The sequence below is a fragment of the Loxodonta africana genome, chromosome 2 (genome assembly GCF_030014295.1).
Source record: "Loxodonta africana isolate mLoxAfr1 chromosome 2, mLoxAfr1.hap2, whole genome shotgun sequence".
NCBI lineage: Eukaryota > Metazoa > Chordata > Mammalia > Proboscidea > Elephantidae > Loxodonta > Loxodonta africana.
In genome coordinates this window covers 151,397,620-151,410,284 of record NC_087343.1, presented here as the reverse complement: position 1 = coordinate 151,410,284, position 12,665 = coordinate 151,397,620, and the positions used below count along the sequence as shown (strand labels likewise).

Genomic DNA, 12,665 nt, shown 5'->3' with positions numbered 1-12,665 from the left:
CTTTTAAACATGCAGAGTGCCCTGTTCCCTCCGTTCAGCTCTTCATCAGAATACATACAAACCCCCACAACCAGGGCTATCCCTCATGCCTCAAACCAATGTCACTTTCTCAAAGAAATTCCCAATGGCACAACCATTAAGCACTCTACTGCTAACCAAAAGGTTGGCAGTTTGAGCACACCAGTGGCTCAGAGGGAGAAAAGACCTGGCAACCTGCTCCCATAAAGATTTCTGCCTAAGAAACCCTATTGGGCAGTTCTACTCTGCACAGTGTGCAGGATTGCTGAGTCAGAATTGACTTGACAGTCGCACACAACAACCTCCACATCTGGTTTATGGAGCAGAATTAAGAGAATGAGGAGCCCCATTTTAGACATGTTGAATTTGAGAAGCCCCTGAGACACCCCAGGAGCAATCCAGTGCACGGATGACTCTGGGGGTCAGGAGAGACATCTGCACTCCAATAGAGACTTGGGCTTCAGCACATAAGGTTGATGGCAGGAAGACTATCCACTTGGGATGGGGGCATCCCTCACCTCTAAGTCACTGTATGGAATGAGATGTTACTGATAGGAGTGAGGGTGAATACTGCATCAATGGTGTAGAGGTAGAAAAGAATCAAAATAACACTGGATAAAATCCTGTGTATGAGTACATTTTAAAAAAAAAAAAAAAAGAGTAAGAAGCAGTAGCCAAACATATAACCAAAACCAGGAAGAGTTGTACCACCAAACCAAAACCAAACCCGCTGCCGTGGAAATCCTATGTCCTTTTAAGCTTCTCAAGACTTCCTCCTTTCACCTGACAAAACCCTACTCATGTTTCAAAGGCCAGTTAAAAAGCCACCACCTCCTGGAAGCCTTTCCCAGCTTCTCCAAAGAAAACTACCCCTCCCCCTATGCCTCCACAAAGTTTCTTTGTATATTTGTTGTATATCCGACCCATACAAAAGCTTTTAAACAGTACTGTTATGGCACTTATCTAAGTCTGCCCTGTGGGGCGGGGCGGGGGGGGTTCCTCCCCTATTACACTGTGAACCCTGAAGGGTACAGACCATATCTTACTCATTTGTGAACCCTTAACTAGGTGGATAAAAAATTATCTGTAACTTAACAATAGTCAAGAAGGGTAAGTAATTGGGCAGCAGCTATAGATAGGTACCCCACTCATTCCTCTTGTAAAACAACAAATCCTAATAAATTTGACTTACAAGTTTATATCTTCTTAAAGCAACACACACCTGTACAGTTTTTTAAAAATCACTGCTAAGCACAAAATATCCTCTCACCAAAACATCTATCCTGTCAAAAAATAATGATGTAATCATTTCCTTCAACAAAATTACGAAATGCTCTTTATTTAGTTGAGGGCTATGCATCATACCGTCTTTTCTAAGTTGTTGTAAATCCTCTACAAAACAAATACAAAAATATTACGAAAACGCAGGAGGACACAAGGATGTCCATCCTGGCCTTGGGCCAAGTGCTGCCTGCATTATTAGGAAGCCATGGCTGCCAATCCAAGGTTAGGCATTCAGTCAACATTTTTTCCAACAAGTGCTATTGTCTCTCTTTCACACACACGATATATTAAAAGTCAACAAAAAAAAGACGCTGTAACGTCACTCTTGAAAACAAGGGCACGTCCAATTTACCACACAGGAAGTCTGAGTAATTTCACAAAAAAGGTTAACATGGTACACGCCAAAAGTCCACACGGGTGTGGCGCACCTTACCAACACGGCTAAGGCAGGGAGAGGGAGAACTAACTTTCACACTCGCTCGGGGCCCGGAATGTGGGTGCGCGCGCGGGCTCAGGAAAAGCCCGGTTCAGCAGACAGTGAAGTTTCAGCGGCCCGTGACGGGAGCTGAGGCAACAGAAACCACAAAACCAGAGAACAATCACATCACCGGAAAAATCAATTCACCAAACACACACAATCACTGGAACAACGCGCAGATTCTTCACGAAAACGGCCGAGGCGGCCCAGCGCGGGGCCGGCGCGCGCACCGAGCCCACTTTAACGAAGTTTAGAAACCCGGAGAAACTTTTCCGCGAGGAAGCGCAGGGGCTGCGCGGGGCTTCCGCCTCTCCAGCCGCCGCGGCCCCTCAGCTCCTCCAGCGCCAGGGAGGCGGGCCCCGCCCGCCCAGCCAGCCAGGGCCCGGCCGGGGGCCCGCACGGGAAACGGCCGCCGGCCGGAGGCTGGACCCCCGCCCGCCGCGAGCCCAATTCCAGGCGGCGCCCGCTCGGGAGGGCCCGAGGACGCCCGGGCCGGCTGGGGAGCTCGCGCGAAGAGTTACCTGCGGCGAGCGGGGCGAGCGCGGGAGGACCGGAGCACCGAGGCCGACAGCCGCCGCTTTGTCTCCCTCCCGTCGGGCTCGGAGGAGGAAATGGGCCGCCCGGGGCCCCCGCCCCTTCCCGCCCCCCGCCCCCCGCCCCGCGGCCCCGGCCCCGCCCGCCCTTCCCGGAGCCTCCCTCTGGCGCGCTCTTCCCGGCGCCTCCCGCCGCAGCCGCCGCCCCGCCCGCTTTTCCCGGCTCCGTCTGGCCCCCGCTTTATGGGGGAGCCTCGACGCGAAGAGGCCCTCTGGCAGGGCTCGGCCCGGACCCCCTCAGGACTTCTTCCTCTCAGCTCCCCACCCCAGTCACTTCATTCCAGGCTTGTAGTGGGCGCTCAGGCCTGGAATGACCTCCGAGAGGAAGGAGGAGCGGCGACTCCTAGAACAGCCCCGCGGGGGAGGGTGGGGGAGGGCAGGTGAGTCACCGCGTTGCGCACAGGTGAGTCTCGGGGCACGGTTTCGCGCAAGCCCAGCCCCTGGCCGGTGCCCCAGGCACTGGGCGCGGCAACGTGAGGTTCTGGGCACGCTCCTCGAAAAGTGGCACAGGTGTCCCCGAGTCAGACGTTCCCAGGAAAGTGTACTAGGTTCGTCCCCTAGTTTTACTTAAGGAGAAACTGAGGCTAAATAAAGGTCCCACAGCTTAAGGCAGAGTGGAACTACGATCAAACACTGGGGATCTCTTAGGTTGTGAGGTGAAATCGCCCTAGAAATCACCTAATCCATCCTCTCAACAGTTGGGGAAACCGGGATCCCTCCTCCTGGTCGCGAAATTTTTTTATAGCAGCGTCCCCCCCCCCCCCCAGGATGCCCCCCTCTCACGCAAACGCACACACACACACTTTAGGGTCCTGGCTTCTATCCTTATCCCTCAGGGCACTTGTTGTTATTGGGTGCCTTCAAGTCCGTTCGGACTCATAGCGAGTTTATGTACAACAGAACAAAACACGGCCCAGTCCTTCGCCATCCTCACAGTCGTTGTTACGCTTGAGCCCATTGTTGCAGCCACTGTGTCAATACATCTCGTTGAGCAACTTCCTCTTTTTTGCTCACCCTTATACTCTACCAAGCATGGGGTCCTTCTCCAGGAACTGATACCCTCCTGATAAAATGGCCAAAGTATGTGAAAAAAAAGTTTCGCCATCCTTGCTTCTAATGATCATTATGGCTGTACTTCTTCAAAGACAGATTTGTTCATTCTTTTGGCAGTCCATGGTATATTCAGTATTCTTCACCAACACTGTAATTCAAAGGCATCAATTCTTCTTCAGTCTTCTTCACTCATAGTCCAGCTTTCATATGCATATGAGGCAATTGAAACCACCATGGCTTGGGTTAGGTGCACTTTAGTCCTTAAAGTGACATCTTTGCTTTTTAACACTTTAAAGAGATCTTTTGCTGCAGATTTTCCCAATGCAATGTGTCTTTTGATTTCTTCACTGGTGCTCCCATTGGTGTTGATTATGGATCCAAGTAAAATGAAATGCTTGACAACTTCAATTTTTTTCTCTATTTGTCACGATGTTGCTTATTGGTCCAGTAGTTAGAATTTTTGTTTTCTGTAAGTTCAGGTGTAATCCATATTGAAGGCTCTGGTCTTTGATCTTCATCAATAAGTGCTTCAAGTCCTCTTTCATCAAACAAGGTTGTGCATATGCATATGGAAGGTTGTTAGTCTTCCTCCAATCTTGATGCCCTTTTCTCCCTCATATAGTCTAGCTTCTCAGATTATTTGCTAGCACAGACTGAATAAATATGGTGAAAAGACACAACCCTGACGCACACCTTTCTTGACTTTAAACCACACGGTATCCCCTGGTTCTGTTCAAACGACTGCCTCTTGGTCTAAGTACAGGTTCCTTATGAGCACAATTAAGTGTTCTAGAATTCCCATTTTTCACAATGTTATCCATAATTTGTTATGATCCACACAGTCGAATGCCTTTGCATAGTCAATGAAACACAGGTAAGCAACTTTCTGGTATTCTCTTTCACCCAGGATCCATCTGTCATCAGCAGGGATATCCCTGGTTCCACATCCTGTTCTAAATCCAGCTTGACTTTCTGGTAGTTCCCTGTCGATGTACTACTGCAATCACTTTTGAATGATCTTCAGTGACATTTTACCTGTGCGTGATATTACTAGTATTATATGATAATTTCCACATCCTGTGGGATCACCTTTTTTGGAATGGGTACAAATATGGTTCTCTTCCAGTCGGTTGGCCAGGTAGCTGTCTTCCAAATTTCTTGACAGAGACGGGTGAACACTTTCAGCACCGCATCCATTTGTTGAAACACCTCAATTAGTATTCCATCAATTCCTGGAGCTTTGTTTTTCGCCAATGCTTTCAATGCTTTTTTCAATGCAGCTTGGGCCTCTTCCTTCAGTACCATTGGTTCTTGATCATATGCTACCTATTGAAATGGTTGAATGTCAACCAATTCTTTTTGGTACATGACTGTGTATTCCTTTTATCTTCTTTTTATGCTTCGTGTGTCATTTAGTAGTTTCCCCATAGAATCCTTCAATATTGCAACTTGAGGCTTGAATTTCTTCTTCAGTTTTTTTCAGCTTGAGAAACGCCCAGCATGTTCTTCTTTTGGTTTTGTATCTCTAGGTCTTGGCACATTTCATTATAATTGTCTTTTCGAGCAGCCCTTTGAAATCTTCTGTTCAGATTTTTGACTTCATCATTTCTTCCTTTTGCTTTAGCTACAACAGCAGTGGGTTTTTACTCTATGTTCAAGAGGAACTTTCAGAGTCTCTTCTGACATCCATTTTGTTCTTTCCTTTTTAATGACCTCTTGCTTCTTTCATGTATGATGTCCTTGATGTCATTCCAGAACTCATCCGGTCTTCAGTCATTAGTGTTCAATGCGTCAAATCTATTCTTGAGATGGTCTCTAAATTCAAGTGGGATGTACTCAAGGTCTTATTTTGGCTCTAATGAACTTTTTCTAATTTTCTTCAACTTCAGTGTGAACTTGATGTTTTCCACAGTCGGCCCCTAGCCTTGTTCTGGCTGATGATATTGAGCTTTACCATCGTCTCTTTCCACAGATGTAGTCAATTTGATTCCTGTGTATTCCATCTGGTGAGGTCCACATATATAGTTGCTATTTATGTTGTTGAGAAAAGGTATTTGCAATGAAGAGGTTGTTGGTCTTGCAAAATTGTATCATGCTATCTCCAGCATTGTTTCTATCACCAGTGCCATACTTTCCAACTACTGAGCCTTCTTTGTTTCCAACTTGCACGTTCCAATTGCCAGTAATTATCAATGCATCTTGATTGTGTGTTGATCAATTTTAGACTGCAGAAGCTGGTAAAAGTCTTCAATTTCTTCATCTTTGACCTTAGTGGTTGGTGGATAAATTTGAATAATAGTCATATTATTATGAAACCCTGGTGGTGTAGTGGTTAAGTGCTATTGCTGCTAACCAAGAGGTTGGCAGTTCGAATCTGCCAGGTGTTCCTTGGAAACTCTATTAGGCAGTTCTACTCTGTCCTATAGGGTTGCTATGAGTTGGAATAGACTTGACAGCAGTGGGTTTTTTGGGTTAGTCATATTAATTGGTTTTCCTTGTAGGCATATGTATATTATTCTATCACTGATAGTGTTGTACTTTAGGATAGATCTTGAAATGCTTTTTTTGATGATGAACACAATGCCGTTCTTCAATTTGTCTTTCCTGGCATAGTAGACCGTATGATTATATGATTCAAAATGCCTATACAAGTCCATTTCAGCTCACTAATGCCTAAGATATCAATGTTTATGCATTCCATTTCATTTTTGATGATCTCCAATTTTCCTAGATTCATACTTTGTATATTCCATGTTCCTATTATTAATGGATTTTTGAAGCTGTTTCTTCTCTTTTTGAGTCATGCCACATCAGCAAATGAAGGTCCCAAAAGTTTGACTCCATCCACTCACTATCATTGACTCTACTTTGAAGAGGCTACTCTTCCCCAGTTGTCTTTTGAGTGCCTCCTTCCCTGAGGGGCTCATCTTCTAGCGCTATATCAGAGAGTGTTCTGCTGTTGGGTATTCACTGGCTAATTTTTTTCAGAAGTGGACTGCCAGGTTCTTCTTCCTAGTCTATTTTAGTCTGAAAGCCCAGCTGAAACCTGTCCACCATGGGTGACCCTGCTGGTATTTGAATACCCATGGCATAGCTTCCAGTATCACACCAACATGCAAGCCCCCCACAGTATGAAATTTTATTCCTATCCTTTATTCCATAAAGGATAGGAATAAAATTTTCTAAGTTTGCCACATGCAAACCTGTGGCAAACTTAGAAAATTTTATTCCTATCCTTTATGGTGAATACTCCTTTAAAAAAAAAACACAAAACAAAACATACTATATACTTACTATGAGCCTGAGATGGAAAACCCCAATGATGTTTCTCATGAGTCATGGAATGATGAACCGGGTTGATTTCAGTATTGGCCTATAAATCCAAAATAATCCAAGACAACAATATCCACTGCTGGCTCTGTGCTGATGGATAAGCTAAAGCTTATCCTGCCTTCAGCATCTACTATTCACAACTCCTTTCCCCTAGAGAATGCAAACTCCTGGAAGATAGGAGCTGTATCCCCTACGGCACTTAGTACAACTCCTTTCCCCTAGGAAGTGCCCAGTGACCTAATATGAGTAAAAGTGCCCACTGTAATTCAAAGCACTATGGTTTGCAGTAGTTAAAAGATACTGACAAAGGGCAATAGGACCATGAGGTAGGCAAAGAACCACTTCAGGAGAGGCAAACCTTTACAAGGCCAAGCACGCACGGGGCCTTTGTAAGCACAGAACCCTATGCTACTGCACAGGTCACACACACATAAAGCCAAGCCTGGATTCCCTTGTTGTATTTTATATATTAAATTTATATATCTGAGTCCCCTAACCAACTGTGAAATTTCTAAAGGGCAGGAACAGCTTATTTGGTAGGTAATAACTTCCTTGAATCAATAAATCAATGAGTGAGTGTGGTTTGAGTTGGTTCTTAAACAACAGGTAGGATTTCAACAGGCAGAAATGAAATCTTCCACGTGAAGGGATCATCATAAGTAATGCTAGAATTGAAGATGAAAGTACAGAGTTTATTTAGGGACACAAGGGTCTAGGTGAAGAGAAAATATGATGAGACTTGCAGCATAATTTCTTAAACTAAGGGGAGTTAGTTCCCTACCTCCAAGAAAGTCTGAAAAGTTTCTTGAGCAATTGCTGTATCCCAGGTTCTTGCTACGTGTTGGGGAAGGAGCAGTGAATAAAACTGACTTGATCCCTGTTCTCATACAACTTAAAATGTAGGAGAGGAAACACATATTAAAACCAGTGAACTACTGAAAAAAATGAAGAGCAAGTGTGAAGATGGGAGGGAGAAATAAGTAGGTTTGGGGAGAAAGTAACCTAGTTCAGTGACCTGAGAAAATGACCTTTATGCTGAGACCCACTGCCATCAGGCTTTAGCACCCAGCTCTCCACCAAAACTGTTTTTATCAAAGGTCCCCAATGATCTTCATGTTGTCAAATCCACTTGTCAGTCTCTGTCCTCAGCTGTCTTGTACCATCAGCAGTGTTTGATCAAGCTCCTCCTTGAAATGCTCTTCTTCATTCATCCTCAAGGGCATCAGGCTCTTCTGATTTTCCTCCAACCTCCCTGGCCCCAACTGCTTAGTTTTCTTTGATGATTTCTTCTAAATCATCCCAACGTCTAAGTGTTGGGGCAGCGGTTCTCAAAGTGCAGTCTAGGGGCCCCTGAGACCCTTTCAGAGAGTCTGAGGTTAAAACTATTTTCATATTAATACTAAGATATCATTTGCCTTTTTCACTCTCATTTTCTCATGGGTATACAGTAGAGTGCTCCACAGGCTACATGATGTATGATACAGCATCAGATGAAATGTAGAAGCAGATATGAGACTCCACCTGTCATTAAATCAGAAATTAAACCAGACATTAGATATTTGCAAAAAGGCACAACAATGATACTTCTCACGGAATTTTTTGTTTTAGAAAACATTATTTACCTTTAAAAAATGTTATTTGTGATAACATGTAGGTTTGTTACTGTTTTTAAATTAATATTTCAAAATTTTCTGTTTTAATTTCCAGTGCAGTAAATACTGCTAGATAAAACTCACATAAAAGCTCTTTAAGAGCTTCAAACCCTGAGGGACCAAATTACTGGGCTAAGGGCTATGAGGATCATGGTGTCAGGGAGCATCTAGCTCAACTGACATACACAGTTTAGAAAGAACATGTTCTATATTCCACTTTGGTAAGTAACATCTGGGGTCTTAAAAGCTTCTTAGTGGCCATCTAAGATATTCCACTGGTCCTACCCCATCTGAGCAAGGGAAAATGAAGAAAACTAAAGACACAAGGGAAAGATTAATCCAAATGACTAATGGACCACAAGTACTACAGCCTCACCAGACTGAGTCCAGCACAACTAAATGGTACCCAGCTACTACCATCGACTGCTCTGACAGGGATCACAACAGAGGGTCCCGGGCAGAGCTGGAGATAAGTGTAAAACAAAATTCTGACTCACCAAAAAAAAAAAAAAAAGACCACACTTACTGGTCTGACAGAGACTGGAGAAACCCTGAGAGTATGGCCCCCAGATACAATTTTAGGTCAGTGATGAAGTCACTCCTGAGGTTTACCCTTCAGCCAAAGATTAGACAAGGCCCAAAAAACAAAATGAGACTAAAGGGGCACACCAGCTCAGGGGCAAGGACAAGAAGGCAGGAGGGGACAGGAAAGCTGGTAATAGGGAACCCAAGGTTGAGAAGGGAGAGCGTTGATAATGTCGTGGGGTTGGTAACCAATGTCACAAAACAGTATGTGTACTAAAATTGTTTAATGAGATGCTAGTTCTGTAAACCTTCATCTAAAGTATAATCATAATAAAAATTAATGAGCTAAGAGCCTCAAAAAAATTTAAGAATGTAAAGTGGGTCTTAAGATTTAAAAACTGCTGTTGAGTGTTTTTCTGTCTACCCTATACCTCTTGGTGATCTTACCCAGTCTTTTGACTTTAAATATGCTGACAACTCCAGGTTTCTATCTCTAACCTGAACCTTTCCCCTGAATTCCAGACTTGTGTACCCAGCTATTTGCTATCTTCATTTGGATATCCAGTAGGCATCTAGGCTTCTCAAACTTTGTGTCCAAAACTGATTTCCTGATACCCTCCTCCAAACCTGCTGATCTCACAGTTTTCTTCATTTCAGTAAACGCTAACTGCATCTTATGATTGTTTAGGCCATAAACCTTGGAGTCATCCTTGGCCAGTCTTTTTCTCCCACCCATTTTATATCTGATTCTTCAGCAAATCTTGTTTCTACCTTCAAAGTACATTCAGAATCTGCCAAGTTTTAACCATCTCCACTGTTACCATCATGAGTCAAGCCAACAGGCTTAGCCTGAAGAATGTCTTGGTAGCCTCCTAACTGGTCTCTCTACTTCTGCCCTTGCCTCCCTTAGTCTAGTCTCAATTCCTGTTAAAATGTGTCACTCCTGCTCTGCCCAAAACCCTCCAATGGCTGCCTTCTCACTCAGAATAAAAGGCAAGGTCCTTATAAGGGCCTCTAAAGCTCATTTGCCCCTCCTCCAGCCCCCTCACACTTTTCTGACACAGTGGCCTCTTTATTATTCCTGGAAAACCTCAGGAAGGCTCTCGCCTTAGGGCCTTTGCTTTCTGCCTGGAATTCTGTCTTCGAAATAACTGCCTGACTCACTCTCTCACCTCCTCCGTGTCTTTGTTCAGCTGTCACTTTCTCAGTGGAGGCTTTCTCTGTCTAAACTTTAACTCCTTTCACTAACATCCCATCCCCCGCATCTCTGCTTTATTTTTCTCCTTAGCATGTATCACCTTCTGACATAATATGTATTTTAATTTTCTTATTGTTTTTTCCTGTCTTCCTTCCACTAGAATATAAGCCCCATGAGGGCTAAGATTTTTGTCTTTTTTTTTTTTTTTTTTTACTGCTTTATCCCTAGTGCCTAGAATAGCACCTGGCACAAGAGCAGGTACCTCAATAAATACTAGTTAAGTGAATGAGATCTAGAGGAGTTAGCCAGGTAGATGGGAAAAAAGGAAAAAAGTTTGATTCTAGACCAAGGGAACAAGTTTGAAGGCTCTGGGGTGCATTCCAGGAAAAGAAGTCTTGTGTTTGGAAGCGGGTGAGGTCAGCAGAGAACAGACAGGAGAGAGCTTTGTAAGGCTTTAGATTTTACTGTGTGGGGAATAGAGATCCACAAAGAATTTTAAGCAAAGGAATAACATGATCAGATTTTGGTTCTTAAACGTTCACTTTGGAAAGAAGCTCATTGTAAAGCAATGCATATGCTATCCCATTTTTGTTTGAACAGTATGTACATATTCCTTTTTTTTTTAATTGAGTTTTTGGTGAAAGATTACACAGCAAGTTAGGTTTCCATTTGACAATTTCTACATAAATTGTTCACTGACATTAGTTACATTTACCACAGTTTGTTATCATTCTCTTTGATTGTGTCTATACTCATCCATATATGCTAAAACACTCGTTTTTACTTTGGTTGTGCTGTGCTCACTACATCTACAATCAGTGCCACTTTTCCCATCACCAAAAGAAAGTCTCTATAGGCAAAAGAACAACCAAATCTGCCTTGGGAGAAATACAACCCAAATGCTCCTTAGAAGCAAGGATGGTGAGACTATGTCTTACATAGTTTGGTCTTGTTATCAGGAGAGATCAGTCCCTGGAGAAGGACATCATATCTGGTAAAGTACAGGGTCAATGAAAAAGAGGAAGACCCTCAACAAGATGGATTGATACAGTGGCTGCAACAATGGGCTCAAGCATAACAAGATCGGGCATGGCGAAGGACGGGGCAGTGTTTCATTCTGTTGTACGTAAGGTCGCTATGAGTCAGAACCGACTCGACGGCATCTAACAACACAACAGTCTAAAATGTGCTTTCCCCTTCCCCCTCTCCCAGGTAACCATCAATGAACATTGGTCTCTCTATATTCATCTGCTCTTCTTATAGAAGAGGGATCATATTTGTCCTTGTTGTTGTTAGGTGCTGTTGAGTCGCTTCTGACTTACAGCGACCCTACGTACAACAGAATGAAACACTGCCAGGTCCTGCACCACCCTAACAATCGTTGTTATACTTGAGCCCACTGTTGCAACCACGGTGTCAATCCATCTCATTGAGGGTCTTCCTCTTTTTCCCTGATCCTCTACTTTACCAAACATGATGTCCTTTTCGAGGGACTGATCCCTCCAGATAATATGTTCAAACTATGTGAGACGTAGTTTTGCCATCCTTGCTTTTAAGGAACATTCTGGATGTACTTCTTCCAAGACAGATTTGTTCGTTCTTTTGGCAGTCTATGGTATATTCAATATTCTTCAACAATACCACAATTCAAAGGCATCAGTTCTTTGATCTTGCTTATTCATTGTCCAGCTTTAGCATGCATGTGAGGTGACTGAAAACACCATGGCTTGGGTCAGGCACACCTGAATCTTCAAGGGGACATCTTTGTTTTTTAACCCTTTAAAAACGTCTTTCGCAACAGATTTGCCAAATGCAATGTGTCTTTTGATTTCTTGACTGCTGCTTCCATGGGTGTTGATTGTGGATCCAAGTAAAATGAAATCCTTGACAACGTCAATCTTTTCTCTATTTATCATGAAGTTACTTATTTGTCCGTATATACTTATTTCACTTAGCATTATGCCCTCCAGGTCCATTCATGTTATATGTTCCGTGGACTCATCATTGTTCTTTACGGTTGTATAGTATTCCATTGCATGTAGTACCACAATTGGATTATCCATTCATCCATTGAAGGGCACTTCAGTTGTTTTATTTGCTATTGTGAATAAAGCAGCAATGAACATAGGTGTGCATATACCTGTTCGTTCCTGTCATCATTTTTAGGTCTCTAGGGTGAGTGCAATTGCTGGATCCTAGGGTAATTCTATTTCTAATTTTTTAAGGACGTGTCATACCATTTTCCATAGAGGTTATACTATTTTATATTCCCACCAGCAATGGAGAAGGGTTCCAATCACCCCACATCCGAGCCAACATTTGTTGTTGTCTACTTTTTTTTTTTTAATCAGTACCATTTTAGCCAGGGTAAGATGGTTTCTCATTGTAGTTTTTATTTGTGTCTTTCTAATGGCTAACCCTGGTGGCATAGTGATTAAGAGCTATGCTGCTGACCAAAAGATCGGCAGGTTGAATCCACCAGGCACTTCTTGTAAACTCTATGGGGCAGTTCTCCTCTGTCCTATAGGGTC

General features: G+C 43.5%; 1 protein-coding gene across 1 annotated transcript in view; it reads right to left on the bottom strand.

Moving 5' to 3' along the window:
- CTNNA1 (catenin alpha 1) overlaps positions 1-2,396 on the bottom strand; it is a 195,404-nt gene extending 193,008 nt beyond the window's left edge. Inside the window, exon 1 of the mRNA XM_064276791.1 lies at positions 2,302-2,396. The gene's annotated coding sequence lies outside the window, so the exon portion shown is untranslated. The remainder of the gene's footprint in view (positions 1-2,301) is intronic.
- Between the last annotated feature and the right edge of the window lie 10,269 nt (positions 2,397-12,665).